Source organism: Stegostoma tigrinum, chromosome 11 (genome assembly GCF_030684315.1).
Source record: "Stegostoma tigrinum isolate sSteTig4 chromosome 11, sSteTig4.hap1, whole genome shotgun sequence".
Lineage (NCBI taxonomy): Eukaryota > Metazoa > Chordata > Chondrichthyes > Orectolobiformes > Stegostomatidae > Stegostoma > Stegostoma tigrinum.
Genome location: NC_081364.1, coordinates 78,247,129 through 78,265,906, shown reverse-complemented (window position 1 = coordinate 78,265,906; position 18,778 = coordinate 78,247,129). Strand labels below are relative to the sequence as shown.

At 40.1% G+C, this 18,778-nt stretch overlaps 1 long non-coding RNA gene across 1 annotated transcript; it reads right to left on the bottom strand.

Annotated features, from left to right (window-relative positions):
• Window positions 1–12,131: 12,131 nt before the first annotated feature.
• On the bottom strand, window positions 12,132–17,381 carry LOC132210147 (uncharacterized). The gene is made up of 3 exons (XR_009446371.1): window positions 17,306–17,381; window positions 16,336–16,409; window positions 12,132–12,496 (listed from the first exon to the last, which is right to left on the bottom strand). It is a non-coding gene; the product is annotated as an uncharacterized LOC132210147 (long non-coding RNA).
• Between the last annotated feature and the right edge of the window lie 1,397 nt (window positions 17,382–18,778).

Sequence of the window (18,778 nt, the reverse complement as noted above, 5' to 3'; positions counted from 1 at the left end):
CTGATCTTCTCAAATTTTATAAGCATAGCGCATTTGTGAAACTTTTCATCCCTGGAGTGTCCCTGTAATGTCAGAGGCACATCAATAGAAGGTCAGCAGTGGTGAGAATCGCTTTGTCCCCGAACAGAGTTTTGATCAGTTACCTCAAAAAAAATTTGTGAATTGCATAAACTGTTAAATACTCACCAACATTTAGAAAAATAATGTATTAAAAAAAACTGAGGTGACAAGAGGTGACATCACTAATGCCATTTGAAAAACATTTCACCCACTATTACAGAATTGCGGTACTCCTGCATATTTCAGTGGTAAACAGACATTCATTTGACCAACATTTCAGTTTTGCAAACTTTGATTGTTCTGCCCAACACAGACTGACAGAAATTGACAGACTCTTTTCAATGACAATAACAATTTTCCATTCACTGCATGCAGTAACTTATACATCCCAAACATTGTTTCAGGAAGCTCCAAACTACATAAAAAGTATGGAAGGAAGTCAACGTCACTGTTTATCTTTAATACCAAAGTCTAGTCGTCACCCTAACTCATTCACCGCATTTTTTAAACTTTGTGTTCTACTGGATCAAAATCACTTCATTATGCGAAAAATTAATCAGCAATACGTGGCCACCTGTTTCTGGATGATGTTTTGTGAGTATGTTTTATTCACTTCTGTCCCAAACCACTAGCGGGGTGCTTAATCATGATTTGTGCCACCATTTGGGATCAGGGATATTGGAAGGGGATAGGGGCACAAAACAGGAGAACCGAAGGACTGCTTTGCCTTGTTGTAAAGAAACAAGTTCATCACAGGATGTTGTCAAGGATTCCTGCAGGAAATGGGGGGGCTCAAAATAGTTAGAAGTTCATCTTCGAGAAAATAAAATCTAATGTAAATGTCGGGGAAGCAGAATGAACGTCACACACTGGGATTTCCACAACTCTTTTCTTTTCATTTTGAAAATTAGAACAGTTGTGTATTGCCCGTGAAATCATTCTGACTACATTAATATGGCACATTTTTTTGTGGGAACTTTAAATCTCTTACACATGCAAATCCACATTTAGCAAGAGATGACTGAATGCTGCAAGGCACCTGAAAATGTTTGCCAGTCTCCTTTCCTTCTACACTTCCCTTCTGAAGTACCTATATCTAACTCTGTACACATTGGGGTCATCAATAATCCTCATCATTTGTACCATTTGCTACTCTCTCCTGCTTGTGGGAACACTCTGAGACTGTCACTAAGCAACCTCCTGCTGTAAGACAGACTGCTGTTCCATTGCAGTTTTGCCTGAACTTGTGTTCAAACTTACTTGCTGCAAACACCTTCTTGCTCCTTTTGAAGTTGGACCTCCTCCAAATCAAAATTATTCTGGATTGTTCCTTCCTCTCTTCTGGAGCCAAAATAAATATCTTATGATATGGTGCTTCCTGAAATGATCCATGTCTGATATTCGATATATAGTGTGTGTGTGCGCACAAATTATAGAAGTGGTAGTGCAGGTTGAAGATATCATCAGGATTCTGAACTTTAAAAATTGGAGCATTGTATGAAAAACAAATAAGTTCTGACAAATGTTTATTTAAAAATACTCCTGATTTGCCCTCAACTCTGGTATTTACCAACCACACTTCAGGAAGGGATTTGAGAGGGTGCACAAAACATTCACAAAAAATATTACCAGAGATGACAAACTAGACAGCCCTGTGGAGAGGCTGAAGAAGCTCGGGCTGCTCTTGGAGAAGACTAAAAAGTGGTTTTAAAAGTGTTCAAAATCATGAGGGATTTGGTTAGAATGGATAAGAACAATCGGTTCCTTGTGACAGAAGGCTTAAGAAGAAAAGGATACTGATTTAAGATGATCAGCAAGAAGAACCAATGGTGACAAGGATTTTTTATTAAATAGCCTATTTAGGAACTGGAAAGCTCTACCTAATAGTGTGGTGGATGCAGCTTCAAATGGGGTCTTCAAAAGTGAGCTACAATTTTCGAAAGGAGACGTTTCGCAGTGTTACACAGTAAAGGGATTTAGGACTGAATATCAGCAAGTCCCTCTTTGAGAGCTGGGACAAACATTATCAAATCATTGTCTCTGGGCTATTACCATTCGATGGCTGTACAACACTGCACAAACTGCTAGCTCCCCAGCTATTTCCTACTGCTTTGTCATATTCTGAATAATGATTCACTTTGTCATGCATGCAATTAAACTTACTCAGCAATTATTTCGCTGGATCCTGAAGAACCACAACTTCCATTTTCCTCACCATTTGCACTGCCAACGTTTCCAGAACTGCAATTGATCAAAGAGGACAAATTAAGTCATTTAGAACAGGCAAACTCGTCCAGAATTAAATCCAACCCAATTCAACACAAAAAAATGACAGTCTTGAGAGATGGATTGTTTTGACTTCCACAGGATGCCCACAGGTCTTCATACTGAGGCAGTGCTGGGGTGGGGGTTGGAAGAGACAGAGCAGGGCGATAAGGAGAGAAAACCATTTCTTCAGGATTTCACCCTTGTTGAAAGCCGTTCCTGCGCTGTGCAAGAACTTGATACTGAAAGACAAGCAAAATTCAGTCTACCATTGAAAAGCTTTGAAAGCCTTATGCTAATTCAACATTATCTCACCTCCCAAAATAAGCCAAACATTGCAGAAGCAGTGAAGCAGTTGCTTCATGTGATTGCTATTGTCTAGATTGGTGCTCACTGCACTGCCAATTGGGGTATCTTCCTGAGGCAACCCTGACATAATTTTACAGCAAATCCCAACAGTTTCCTTTCACAGTATTAGATCCCAAATACTGAACAACAGGTTTAATCTGTCGTCACATCAAATTTACTTGTCAATTACTCCTTCAGTTTCTGACAAACGTAGGTTTCCACCCACTACACAGTGTGACATGTCAACAATTTCACAGCTGCAACTGGTCACAAAACACCAAATAAATCATTTTAATTGTGCATATGATCACAATTTTAATTTCTGGCACTCTTATCAACATTGGGATTTTTGGCTGTGAGGGGGAGCCAGTGGGGAGATGAGGTGTAAAGATGTCAAATAAAGAACCTCTGCACTGGGACAGACAATAAACATCCCAAAAGAGAGGATTTAAGTTTAACTTCCTCATCTCTGACAAAGAAATTCAAGCTCTTTACAGACTATTGACAATTCAACCCTCACAAGCACAGCTTGTAACTCATAGTTTGATTCGGAGCACTGATGTAGGAATTTGTCATTGCTCAAATTCACTGAAGCTTAAGGTCAGATTAGTCACCATTGGCTGTTTTGCTGAAAAATTAATTTTTTTCATTTTTCTTTCCTGCTCCTTTAATAGTTCTGAGTTTAGTTAAAGATTTGGACAGAATAAACTCAGGATTAATTCCAGGTCTCTGCCTGACTCCATGGATACAAATGGCAGATGGCCAACTTAGATAATTCAAAATCCAAATTATTCAATGGCAATATTGTATGGGAGAAATACCAAGGCTCGGACATGGGGAGCAGGTCACATTCTTAATTGTAGAAATATTTCTTCAAATGCAACAGAAGTTTGGAGGACACTTCAATGAACTTGGAGGAAGTTTGTAGGGAGGGTGCAGTTGAGCAGGAAGGAGGAACACAGAGAAGTGCTGAGGTGGGGTAGAGGAGATGAACTAATTTCTTTAGTATTTTTACCAGAGCCACATTGTCCAGAAATATAACCTCAATATTGATCTGAAAACAATTTCCCATCTCAGTGTTTTGGATGCTTCAATGGTGATGCTATCATTTAAGGCAAATGTCTCTACCATGAATTTTCTAGGAAAGCAGTCCAGCAGACACTTTAATGTGACTGCCATAGTCTCGAGTGGCATTCATTACATTGCACAAAAAGTTTTGAAATCAATGATTCTCCATCATTCCCTTTTCACGCTGCTGCATTCCAAATGTTGCAGAATTAAAACACATCAAAAAGTATTTCTGATCAAACTTGCTTCCTCATGGTTACACAGATGCCTGGCAAACTTTGATTCCCACCCACCCGACAATCTATACGGCCAAAATATCTGCAGCTGCAAGTGCTCATTAAGCACAAATTAAGGAAAGGATTTTCATCTACAAATGACTTGTAAACATTGAAAATAAATTTTGAAGCCCAAAATGCTCAGAATTTCAAGTCCTCATTTGGTCAAAGTCCAGATGAATGACTACACTAGATGGTTTGCTTTCCAAATTTTCAGAGAAAATATGTAGGTCACTCCAGTTACATCGGCTGGTGCATTTGAGGGGAGGTGGGAGGTTTCGCAGTTTAGCATTGTTGCAAGTTAGACCACCAAGGTCTGGATGTTGAGGGCCAATCAAATTTTCACTGAACATTTTTGAATGTTTTCTATCGATCAAAGGCTGAAATGTGTCATTGATTTAATTACTGGCAATGGCCTCAGAGGGATTAAAGCTGTTTGTTTAATGTGATTTTTATTGTCTCGAATGGCGATATAATCTTTCAAGAGCTACTATATTCACAGCAATTTCTTTTCATGGTATGTATTACGAATGAAGCACAGAAGGATGAAACTTACTTTGAAATTGTTGCTGTCTCTTTTGGTGAACTTGGTTCTTCATCTTTCTCAGAGTTTGGGCTGTCAAAGGTTTTAGACCTGCAATTATTTAAGACCACAAAACCGTAAGACATAGGTGCAGAAATTAGGCCATTCGGCCCATTGAGTCTGTTCTGCCATTTAGTCATGGCTGATAAGTTCCTCAACCCCATTCTCCTGCATTCTCCCCATAACCCTTAATCCCCGTGATAATCAGGCACCTATCTGTCTCAGTTTTAAATTTCCTGGCCTCCACAGCATTCTGTGGCAGTGAATTTCACAGATTCAAAACTCTCTGGCTGAAGAAGTTTCTGCAAATCTCCAATTTAAAAGGTCTTGTCTTCATTCTAAGGCTGTGCCCTCGGGGCCTCATCTCTCCTACCAATGGAAGCATCTTCCCAACAAACATTCTGTCCAGGCCATTCAGTGTTCTGAAAGTTTCAATTAGATCACCCCTCATCCTTCTAAACTCCAATGAGTATAGTCTCAGAATCATCAACCGTTCCTCATATTTTAAGGTTTCCGTTCCCTGGACAATTCTCGTGAACCTCCTCTGAACCCGTTCCAGGGACATTACATCCTTCCTGAGATATGGGACACAACTCTGCACGCAGTACTCCAAGTATGGCCAGACCAGAGCCTTATGAAGCCTCAGAGGTACAGCCCTGTTTTTAGATTCATGTCTTTTCACAATAAATGTCAACATTGCATTTGCCTTCCTGACTATGTAAGGCAAAAATTGAAGACATTTTAAACAAGTACTTGCACCCAGAAGTGGCTTCATCACAAAAGGACCAATGAAATATTTAGTGTCAAATCCATAAGACCATAAGATATAGGGGGAGAATTAGCTCATTCAACCTCCTCAGTCTGCTTTGCCATTCAATTCTGGCTGTGATGTTTCTGAAGCCCAATCGCCAGCCTTCTTCTGAAACCCTTGATCCCCTTATTAATCAAGAACCCATCTCTCTCTCTATCTTAAATAGTCCTAATGACATCGGCTTCCTGCAATGTTTTCCTCAGATTAACCACTCCCTGACTGAAGAAATTCTTTCTTACCTTAGTTCTAAAGGTTGGCCTCTTCACTCCGCGACTGTGCCCGCATGTCCTAATCTCTCCTCCTAGTGGAAACATCTTCTCTGTTCCATGTACAATCCTTCCAGGCCTCTCAGTATTCTGTAAGTGCCAATGAAATTCCCTCCCATCCTTCTAAACTCCATCCTAAACTGAACCAAAACCCTCAACCACTCTTCAGATGACAAGCCCTCTCAAGTTTTCAAGTCCTATTCAACTGGATTTGTTAAACAGGCAACATTTCTGATGTATGTAACTACAATAGATCGAGATTTGTTTTTCCCTTCCAAGCTCTAACAGGTGGTTTGCAAGTGACAGGAGTTGAGTCTGGAAGAGAAGCTGGGGGAGTTGCAAGGAAGAAGGAATTTCAACTTTCACACAAGTTCTCAAAGCACAATGGTCTGGATTTTTTTGGGCGATGCGGGGAGGTGGGACATGTAATAACACTGGAAACAGAGTTAGAGAGTCAAGTTTTTCAGTATATTTACCGGCAGTGCACAGTCCAATGTTTGGAAAAGAAATATTCCATTAAAGACTGTGTGTTAATACATGGCCAGTCATTCGCTGACAATTAAATTGGAGGTGGGAGGATTAGGAAAATGGCAGGGAGGGAGTTTACCACCTACACATTGCAAAGCTATGTGACATGGGCCAGTTCTCTTTTTCACCTGGGCTCTCCCTGACATCTAAGGACTGCCTCCCTCATTTCCCTGATGGCGCCCACTTACACAACCTCAGTGACAATCAGCATTAACAGTAGGGCTGAGAAAGGTGCTGATCTGTCATCCCTTTCACTGGACTAGCAGCTGTCAAAACTGAGCCAAACCGTCAACTGGTGAGTAACCCGGCGATGATCTCTTTATTGGTCACCGCTGGAATCGGCCAAGGCCTCCAGGTTGCGGTTCCAGCAGAAGGCCTGCAGCATGAACCACAATCTTCCATCTAAAATTTCTTTTTACAACACTAAGAACAGAGCAAATATTAGAACAACAGCCAACTGTTTCTTTTATGTACAAGAACAAACTACAGAAGCCGACAAGCTGAAACAAAAGCAGACATTGCTGGAGAAACTCAACAGGTTTTGCAGCATCTACAGACGGAAAACAGAGTTCAAGTTGAGCCAAGCGACACGTCTTCAGAGATGCGAAGTTCTGAACAGGGGAACCTCAACTCAAAATGCCCACTCTGCTTTCTCTCCACAGATGCTGCTAAGTTTCAGGAGAAAGTCTCTAAATAATGTTCCTGAAAATGGCGGCCTCCAGCGGTTGCCCTTCACATAGTTGTATTCTGATTAAAGCATCATTTCCTCACACATTGGATCAATACTTACTTTTTGATCTCTGCAACTGTCTCTAGAGGAATTGCATTTTCAAGCTCCTCACAGCTCGGAATGTTATCATTGTTCCCGCTGCTGAAATTAGTTGTGAAGAATGTCATTTTAAACAAACACTTGTACCCAGTAATTCTTAGCTCATCGGTAGTTTCCTTTGTATTCGTTGTACTCTGAATAAAGCAAACCTTAACCACATATTGTATTCAAATTTACTCTTTCATGACAGATTTTAGAGTGCATGGTTTCCTTGTAGTCTGCACTTTCAGGTGATCTGCAAATGGTCCTAAAAGTGTTATCAAGTAAATTTGAGCAAACATCCACATCCACAAGAAAATTATCTCCATACACCTGAAAGACATTGAGTCGGCATTTCGTGCCATTGAGAGCTAATTTTCTAACAACGGGTCAAGACGCAACTACAGAATATGATGATTGGTCTCCCCGAAACCCTCAACGGTAGTTTACAGGATAAGACCGTGAGACTGGAGTGTGGTAGTAAAGAGAGAGAGAGAGAGACAGAAGGATGTAACAGATTCATTTCTTCAACATTTTATATTTGTTGCAAAGTCTAAAAATATCTCAAACAAAGAGCTCCTGGCCCAAATATAGAAGAACTTCAGATACTGTCTGTACATACAGGGCTGAATGTCCCAAGTCAACTGGCCTTGGCCTGAGACATGACATTATTGGTAAAGTGGAGGGGAGTTCAGGAGGAAAGCTGAAGTCTCTTCTCCACCATTATACTGTATTGTCAGCGGTGGGCAAAGTAGCCGGCTTAACGACACACTGGGCATGAATTAAGTCACCAGCTGAGAGGTGCACATGTCTGTCTCTCTGGCAAATATTGGAGCTCCTCAACTCCTACAGTGGACATTGGCCTGCAGATCTCTTTTGTATAAGCTCAGCAATACCAACCATAATGACAGCAAAGAAAAGATTGCAGCTCTGCCTCTATTTCATTCTTGGTCAACTGTTTTTATAAAATAGATCACCCTCCAGATGTACTGCGAGTAGGTTTTTCTTCAAAACCTTCACAGGAGATTTGAAAGACATCACAGGCAGACTGAGGGGAGGGGAGGAGGTAGGAACCTCAATTCTTCGACATGTTGTATCCTTAATTCAGTGTTCAGCTATCTAAATGTTTGGTGACAAATGGAGATCTGAATAGTGAATGGATGAGCAATTTTTCACTGAACACTTTTGGATCTTTTCTGTTGATACAACTTTTCTTTTAAAACAAACAAAATCTGTGTAGATTTTTGATGCAATCAAGCAACTTTGTTAATGTAGTATCAGAGATAATGGGAACTGCAGATGCTGGAGAATTCCAAGATAATAAAATGTGAGGCTGGATGAACACAGCAGGCCAAGCAGCATCTCAGGAGCACAAAAGCTGACGTTTCGGGCCTAGACCCTTCATCTGCTTGGCCTGCTGTGTTCATCCAGCCTCACATTTTATTAACTTTGTTAATGTGACTGCTGCTGCCTAGTGTTTGCTGCATTGCTGTGGGAGGAAGGCCCTCCACAGATCTTGCAGGAAGTGCCAGCAGATTTTTAACATTGTTGTATTTTGGATGAAACTTAATTAAGTCACACATAAGATTAAATCTTACTTTGTGCTCACTGAATCGATTACTGGAATCTCTTCTGCCTCTGAGGGGTCAAAGCTTCCATATCTGCAATTGGTCAGACAGCACAAACGAAGTGATTTTAAACAAGCTTGAATCTACAATTTGCATTCAGCCACTGAAAAACATCTGAAGGTTCAGGAGTTCGGCATTTGAAGCCTTGATTACCGAGTTTGTTTATACTTTGCATTGAAACTCCAATTTGGCATTTTACAGCATACCTGCCACTTCCCATACAAGCAGGGAAGAGTAAAGCATTCAATGTGGTTCTGTCTCATCTGATCGTAACTTCAAATCTACATTCCTGCCTCTCCTAATGACCTTTCACCTCGTCTCCCTCAACAAGTATCTGTTTATCTTTGCATTTACAATATTCCAGAGCTCTGCTTTTACCATCTTTTCTGGAAGAAAACTCCAAAGAATACCTACATTGTGAGAGATTTAAAAAAATCACTGTTTTAAATTGACAACCACTGCCCTTTAGACACTCACCCTTCATTCTAGTCTCTTCTACAGGAGGAAACATTGTCTCCATGTCTACCCTATCCAAATCATCAGTTTTTTTTTGTTTCAAACACGTTGCCTCTTCCTTCCCCAAACACCAACTGATGCAAGCCTTGCCTGTGCAAATTTTCCTTGTAAGACAAGTCACTTAGTCTCGGTGTTATTCTGGTAAACCTGCTCTGAACTGCGTCTAATATATTTACTTCCATCCTTGAAATACACTTACCAATACAGAGAAAATCATTCAAGATATGGGCTCACCAGTGATTCCTAATTTTGTGCTTAAATTCCCTCATGATAAAATGAAAACATTTAATTGCTTTCCAAATTACTTAACGTGTCTGTACACGATCATTTTGTGATTCAGGCACGAGGATACCCAGGTTCCACTGTATCTCAGAGCAATGCAATCTCCCTCAATAAAAACAAAACTGTTGTTCTTTCTGCCAAAATGGACTTCAAATTTACCCATATACAACTCTATTTGTCAGATCGTTGACTACTTGCTAAACCTATATTTCTCTGCAGTATTCTGAAGTCCTCTAAGGTTAATTTTTTAGCGCATCTTTGTCACGTCACCAAATCTGTCAGTCATAAATTCATTCCTTCAGAAGTCATGGACTGATCGTCAACACTTGGAAAACTTGGGCAGGAACAGATTTTTTAAATTATACTCATACTATACGATCCTAACCATTTTGAACTCAAGTTAATTCTCTGTCTCAAATAAAAACCTCAGTAAATGAGAACACTCACGTTAAAAGGGATGAATTCCCTGGATCTAATTACAGAACACCAAAATAACTGTAGCATCCAGTCACACTGTTTCTCCCTTTCACCACGGATAAAGGAAAATTTTGAAATGTAGGGTGCGTGTAAGGTGAACGGAGACTATAAACATCCGTTGAATTATGATGATCTTTTAGCCGAATTAAAATGGTTGGCTCAAACACTAATCTTAAACACAAAATCTGCCCAATTGGTAAAACGGATTTGAACTTTTGAATGGCGTGGAAGCCATTTTGTTGTTGACTTTTTAAAATCTCCAAGAATCTCCCTGCAGATGGAGACTTTCACCAAAAGACAATGGACAAGTTAGAGATCTAAGCAGCCAAAGTAATAAACAGCTACATTGTGAAAGGAGGAGACAGTAAATATAACAGATGATTGTCTTAACCACAGCTACCTGAGAGTTTAATCAGAACCAAACTCCTCAAATTTCAACAAACCACAGTTTACTGAGATTCCTTGGTTTTATGAAATTTTCGCTTTACCTTGAAAAGAATACCATCATCTAAGATGACCACCGGCCTAACACAAAAGCAAATAAGAAAGTAACAACCTGCAAAGAATGGTTGTCCACTATCTCACCTCTGAGAGATAACGTGAGACACATGAGTGAGCTGTGATGTTTCAAATTCTACGGCAAGTATGGGTCATCTTTTTTTAAAAAGTCAGAAGCTTATTGCTGGGGTTATTCTGCTGGAACATTTATTTAGTTGGGCAAAGAAAGAGAATATTTTGGCAACAGGCAAAAAGAGAAACCCAAATTCACTTTTGAAAGGTCCAGCTGGATCAATTTCTGCAACCCATTGGGTTCATGAAAGCCAGGTCATTAGCTTACTGCTTTGAAGAAAAATCTAATCATCTCTGGTTATTTGCTGATTTTCTCAAATTTTATAAACATAGCACATTTGGGAAACTTTTCCTACCCAGGGATATCCCTCTAATGTCAGAGGTACATCAATTGAATGTCAGCAGTGGTGAGAATTGCTTTGACCCCGAACTGAGTTTTGATAAGTTACCCCAAAAAACCATTTGTGAAGTACATAAACTGTTCAATGCTCACCCAACATGCAAAAAAACTAATGTATAAAAACTGAGGTGACAAGAGAAACCATCACTGATGTCATTTGAAAAACATTTCACCCATTATTACAGAATTGCGGTATTCCTGCTTATTTCAGTTGGAAGCAGACATTCATTTGACCAACATTTCAGTTTTGCAATGAAGGTTCCTCACCCTGAACTCAGCTTCCAAACTTTGATTGTTATGCCCAACACAGACTTACAGACAATTGATCAGAGATAATGGGAACTGCAGATGCTGGAGAATCGAATTAACAAAGTGTGGAGCTGGATGAACACAGCAGGCCAAGCAGCATCTTCGGAGCACAAAACCTGGGTCTTGGCCTGACACGTCAGCGTGTGTGCTCCTAAGATGCTGCTTAGCCTGCTGTGTTCATCCAGCTCCACACTTTGTTATTACAGACAATTGATAGGCTTCTTTCAATTAAAATAACATTTTTCCATTCACTACATGCAGAAACTTAAACATTCCAAACATAGTTGTAGGAAGCTCCAAACTACATAAAAAGCATTGAAGGAAGTCAACGTCACTGTTTATCTTTAATACCAAGGTCTAGACATTGTCCTAATACATTCACCACACTTTTTAATCGTTGTATTGTACTGGTTCTCGATCGCTTCATTATTGCGAAAAAATAATCAAAAATACATTGGCACCTGTCTCAGCATTATGTTTTGTGAGTATGTTTTATTCACTTCTGTCCCAAATCACTAGCCGGGTGCTTAAACATGATTTGTGCCACCGTTTGGGATCAGGGATATTGGAAAGCGATGGGGGCACAAAACAGGAGAGCTGAAGGACTGCTTTGCCTTGTTGTGAACAAACAAGCTCATCAGTCCCACTGCAGTCTCTCTTTATGAAGGACTTCAAGTCTAATTACTTTTAATCAAGTTATTCAAACTTATTATGACACATGACATAGGAGATAGAATTTGAATCTGGACCTTTTAGGCAGAAGGTGTAGGATAAAACCATCTGTGTGGAGGATAAAATCCTCCAGAATACTTTAAAAAATGTGAACTTTTCTGATGAAACTGGATGAAAGTTAAAGCCCAAATTTGCAGAGCTTAACGTCCAAGGGATTGGGGTGCAGGCAAGTTCGTGTCTTCAATGAACAAAAAATAGTCTCCCTTACTGAGGGTTGGATGGAGATTCTCAGTTTACTGAGAGTTTGTTTCCATCCGGCTAGTTTCAGCGATTCATTGCCAGAAGGATTAATAACAAAAATTACTCGACAGAACATACTTTTCTATCATTACCATTAAACAAAGGAGATGCTCATAAGATTTATGCTCACTTGTCCAGGAGGATGTACAACACACTTTCAGCAGTGGTATATGCTTTGTATGTCGAAAAGAATGTGCGGATGTAGAAACGCTCCTTGTTCATGAGAGCGATTACAAAATTTTCGACGAGTCTTTTTGAGGTCTCAGAGTTAAGAATTTGAACGTTGGAGGTATCGACAGCGAGATGGGATGGAAGCTCATCTCCTGATGCCTACAGAGAATACAAATTTAAAAAGTAAATGTGATGCAGGAACACCGTTTATTTGCATAGATCTCTGACATGGTAGAATTATTTCAAAATGCTTCACATTTACATAATCATTTAAAAATCGCTCCAAGATTCATGAAGCTAAAACTAGGGCAGGTCACCAAAAGCTTGGTCAGAAAGATTGGTTTTGAGGACAAAGAGGAGATGTTTTGGAACAGTGTCCCAGAACTGGGTAGCTGAACACACCAATGACAGAATAAAGAAGATCAAGCATGCAGGCAAGATCAAAGTGGCCGGAATTAGAAGTGCAAAGATATGAGCATTGAAGGGTTGGAGGGGAATACCATTGACGAGGAGATACAATATGTTCAATCCAATGATAAAGCAGCTGGTCACTTCATGTATTGCTTGAACCATTAAAAAAAACACAAAGTTAAAGTCAAAACATCACAGAAACATGGCCAGCTAGATTCATACAAAACAGAAATTTGAGCCTTGGAGTTATTTTGTATCGATCTCAAGAATATTAAACCATCATTTTAAGTGAATAAACATTTAATATTTAATCCCTTCAGCTGACTACCCACTATTTCTCAATTTCTACTTTAATCCGTCATCAGACGGGCCAGAAAGTTTCCACAACAGAGAAAATGTGGAATTATGTGCAGCAACTTCTGTCTACAGCTCGAGGCCACAGCAAACAACAGGAAACATGACAGTCTGGCTTCAATCCTGTTTGAATTCTCTGCTAACAATATCACTGACTTCACATTTCTGAACAATATTGTTTTGAGGAATCTAATTACTCTTGAAAGCCAGCTTACATAACTGGAAGGAAAGCAGAGAGGTGTAAAATGTTTGCTGACTTGGCGGAAAATAGAAGGAGGGAGAAACTGAAGAAAAAGGAAACCTCTGTTTTTTTTTGTTCCACAACTCATGCCATGCAAGGTCTCTTCCAATGTGCTGCCTAAGGGTTATCATACTTGATACTGTGGAGTGTGCAAAAGAAATTACGAACTCTCACAAAGAACTTCATAGTTCAAATCACATCAAGCACCCCTATATCAAATTCAGTTTCCTTCATGTCAGCAGATGAATATACCTTTGGAATTGGGCAGGGGTCAGGGTGGAGCATGTCAGCAAAGGAAGCAATTGGAGCACTCTTGAAGGAGCCTGATTTGAAATTTGAAATCCAATGTGAACCTTTCAACTTTGCCAGAGTAGCTGACCGGTTCTGTCAGAATTATGAATCGTCTGTATTCACAGGAAATGTATTTCCAAGATTGTTCCAAGTAATAGAAAATTGTACAAAATGTGTTTCAATTAAATGAAGTTGCCGTTTTAAGAACTTTACCCCACACAAGTATAAAAAAGCATGACTGAAGAAAAGCATAACCTCAAAACAAAGATAACAAAGTGTGGAGCTGGATGAACACAGCAGGCCAGGCAGCATCTTTGGAGCACAAAAGCTGACGTTTCGGGCCTCGACCATCCATCAAAAAAGGGGGAGAGGGAGAGGGTTCTGAAATAAATGGTCAGAGAGGGAGAGGCGGATCGAAGATGGGTAGAGGAGAATATAGGTGGAGAGGAGACAGACAAGTTTCGAGGCAGGAATGGAGCCAGTAGAGGTGATTGTAGGTGGGGAGGTAGGGAGGGGATAAGTCAGGTTGGGGAGGTCGAATAGGTCAAGTGGGTGGGATGAGGTTAGACAGAAGGAAATGGGTGTGTTGCTTGGGGTGGGAGGAGGGGATAGGTGAGAGGAAGAACAGGTTAGGGAGGCGGGGACAAGGTGGGCTGGTATTGGGATGCGGTAGGGGAAGGGGAGATTTTGAAGCTCAAATTGTTTATGTGTCATCATATTTTGATCCAGTAAGACAAATAACATTAAAAATAAATTGATGTTTTATGACCATGATGACAATCTCAGTAAGAGAAATTATGTAATGTCCATGTTTAAATATTAAAAGAGCAAAACTATTGAATGTTTGCAATACATTACTAAAATAAAGGCTACCAGCTGTCAATACATTGCCTTCGACATTTTTAATGGTGAAATCTCTGTTCCTTTCTCTCTCACCCTTCTACTCATTCCTTCCACCTGTTCTGCTGTTGTGGTAAAAGGCTATCAGCTCCCCTACTCAAATTTACTACATAATCATTCTTCCCGCTCCTTTCCTTCCCATTCATTGCACGGTGTAACAGAAGAAAGGGCAGGATATCTATGGAAGGATGTGCCCTCCAGTGTTCTAAGTTTTCACAATGCCAGCAAAAAGGAAAAAAAAATACAATCGAGCGCAGTAAATCACGGTCCCTCAACGCACAGTTTTTGCGGCGATAAATCAAAACTGGTGTGTTTTCTCAGTATATTGTACACATGCAGTCAGTAAGCAATCAACAGGCATGGAGGAAATCTCTCAAGCAGATATTAATATGTCAATAAAAGCAGAATGGAAGAGTTGAAGTTAATTATGCAGCGGAGAGAATCAATTGAAGTGTGCACATTCAGGTTTCAAATATTAAGTAGAGTTCCGCATGAACATTGTTTTATTTCCCTCTCGTAGTCAAAATGCCACAACACACTAGCTTGCCTGACAGATGACATGTTCTTTTCTTGTTTCGAATTCAGGAATTGGTTTGCAAATCTGGTTCAAATTTGGACTTTGTTCACTGAAGGTTGCCAGGCACAGCATGTGGCAGAGCAGTGGAAAGTGGCCAGTGATTGAAACACCATCTAATGCCCACTCTTAACCCCTATTAACACACTCCAGTTTGTGGCTATAAGTTAGTTCTAGTCATGATGATTGTCAAAAATTTATGAAAAACATGACAGTTATTTTCACCACCCCCACTACACTACATCAAGGGACACAATTCCTCTTCATGATTATATCGTTGCTCTATGTTCATCATGAATGTAAATTGGGTGACTATTCTATCTCAGTCTTAAATTGAAAAGAAGAATTTGCACATGTCGCTTACTTAATTAATACCAATTAGAAAAGTTTGAACAGATCTCTATCCTAGTACACAGCATACTTTTGTTACTCCATTTGTCTTACAGTTTGCTTGCTGAATATCTCAGAACTTAAACTATATTTTTTGAATTCATAGGAATAAGGTCTCTTGAGCTTGCTCCATTGTATCACATCATGATGCATTTCTCTCTTAACTCCATTTATCCATTTACTGTGAAAACACTAGCATAACATAAATGGCAGTCTTGAAGTTCTGAATGAACCCAACAGACTCCAACTTCAGAACCTCCAATGGACAACATTTTTTGGAAAAACGTCTGTCGCCAGATTTCACACCCATCGGACGTAGCTCGGATTTGAAAAGTGCAGCAATAGATATTTCCTGACATAAACAGTCAGTAATTATCACAAAAAAACCCAGCTTGTCTGTTCCAAAGTGACCCACCTTCGAAAAAAAAGTCACCATTACCACACCACATCATAGGGCTGTGCCCACATGAGCAAGAGAGAGAGAGAGAGACAGCTGGTGGTTGTTTAACCTGCATGTCAGGCATGGGGAGAAGTTGATAAGGACAAACCCTCATGGTCAACACAAATGTTTATTTACTCTTTCAATATCACCTTGCTCTTCCTTAGAACAATTGAAACTTTAAAAGGCCAAGTGAGCAGATGAGAGCATCAGCCTTCAAACATTTCAGCTCCCTCAAAATGAAACGGGACAAATCTGTGACCAAATATATAAAACATCTTGCACATCGTGGAAGAATGTGCGAGTGAGTGAGTGTTGGATGGTATATAGGAATATGAAGAATAAGTAATCAGGGGATTGGAATTTGTTGTGTGTGAAAAAGCAAGGATAGTACATACCATTTTTATTCTGAGTAGTATGACGGAAATCTGACTGCTTCGGCAAGCTGACTGACCGGAAACAACAGTCAAATCTATAAGATAAATGAAAACATCATGAGAGACAAAACCAAATTCAACATGTAAAGAGAAAGACTGCCATAAAAAAATTAAATACTGGACCAAAAAAGATAAAATGCTGACTTCAGTGTAGTTACATGTGTCCATGATCTGTTTGCTCTTCTGATATCATGTTGCTCTTGCTCAGAAAACACAACTTTAAAATCCTAACTGAGCCAACACGGACGTCAGGATTCAGACTTTTTAGGCCACTCAAAATAAAAATCAACAAAGCTTTCACATCAATTATGAATAAAAATCACTCTACACACCCTGGAAGCACTGTCTCAGAATCTAAAGGGAGTAACCCAGAGTCAAAGCAAGGGAGGCTGCCTTCATGCAGGATAGGTTCACCAAGAGCAGTCTCTGGCATTAATACAGGGTAATGGGCTCTGCCAGATGGACACCCGAGGCAGTCAGCTTCTCAGAGTCCACACCTCTGCAGTCCAGTGAGTGGGACACAGTCAGCCCAGTGGGAGACCGAACCCGGTGTGGGGAGTGGGGAGAAAACAGCTGGGAAACTGTAGAGATATCAGTTAGATGTCGGGTCACCTATTGCTCAGTCTGTCAAGGTCGCAAAAGGGGGCTGCCACATCAGTCCTCATTGTGCTCAAAGATATTACACTGAGAACTGTCTGACTCCAGGGTCAGGCTGCTGTCATTGATGCAAGGCTGACAACTACTACTTTTCACAGGTGTCATGGACCGCTGCTGTTTTAATCTCGTCGGATATGGGAGGCACGGTGGCTCAGTGATTAGCACTGCAGCCTCACAGTGCCAGGAATAAGTGAGTCGATGCCTGACTGAACACAGGGAGACAAGGAACTGGATTGAAGCTTGTGCTTTGTGAAAAATTAATGATAACTCATACCTTTCAGAATCAAAGTGGGTTGGAGTCTGAGGAATGAGAAAGGTGAAGTATCGTCAAACCTAAAAGACAAATGAAAACACCATAAAAGTAAAAACCAAATTCAACATGAAAAGAGAAAGAGTACGATCACACTTAAATACTAGACCAAAAAATATGCTGACTTCAGCCTCATTACATATGTCAAATATTCATTTGCGCCTTCACTGTCTACTTGGTCTTCCTTCAACAATTTAACATTTTAACTTGTCAACTGAGCAGCCAGGACATCACCCTTCAGATACTTCAGTTCAAAATGAAACTCAACAAAGCTTTGCTCTAATCCAACACCTTGAACTCTGGAATGATTTCCCAAAGGGCCTTTTTCATCTAAATACTATTTTTTGGCTGCTGTAATGTAGGAAAGGCACTGGTTAATGTGCAGAAAGCACGTTTTCATGAATAACAATTGGTAATGATTAGCTTTTCCATTGAAACAACATTCACTGAGGGATAAATAGTAGATGATTTATACGGGAGAATTCCATTCTTGTTTTTTTTGCGAATTGTTGTGATAATGGGATCTTGTGGTCATCCGAGATGAACATTTTTCCTGCTAATATCACCTTCAGCAAAGACCAGAAGAAACATTTTGCTCCATCAAAGAGCGGACACAAAAATGTGGCCAATATAATTTTGGTTTTGGCAAGTACTGGAACCATTACGACCCACAACATACATGCATTAATTCAATCGGGTTACCCCAAATTCACATCATTTTTCCAGTTTTCCCGTCTTTGAAATTCGTACTAAAATCCAATTTCTTTACAAATAGTGTCCAGTATATATTGAATTCAAATTACCTCAAAACTCTTCTCACAACCAAGAGTGATACCACGAAGGTATTGCTCCTTTCCCTCCGCTTCAATTAGTGTTAGTTCTAATTACACTGATGAGGGAGAGAAAAGAAATAAGCGATTCGCACTTGAAACTGCAGAGCTACAAGTTTGCAATGTTCACCTCACGTTGTCTCAACATGAAGTGAAGACACACAGCAGTTATTGTTTATTCTTGTTTGTGTTTGTGACATCACAGGCAAACCATTGTGACGTCACTGGCTTATTCTTTTTTAAAGAAAACCTTCCTGAGAAAGAACACAAAACCTGTTCGAGCAGTTACCTGCTGTTTTCCACTTCATCTCCATGTACGCGGTTGTCATGTGGGGAGGGCTTGTTTGTAAACGTGGGCATCATGTCATGGATGCAGTTTCCCATCTTCACCATCTTCCCTTAACAGCCTTCCTGGTATATTGCCCATGGAGGTGAAGGCACCAGGAGGCCTGCCCACATGTGACCAATACGTGTATTAATTTATTTGGTGGCCAGACTGGCTGGTCAGCTGTCAAGAGGATGGATGGTCTCATCTGTCCTGAAAGTCCATGAAAAACATCCCTGAAGTTAATTTAACCTTTATATTCACCTTCGAATCCTTTGCACT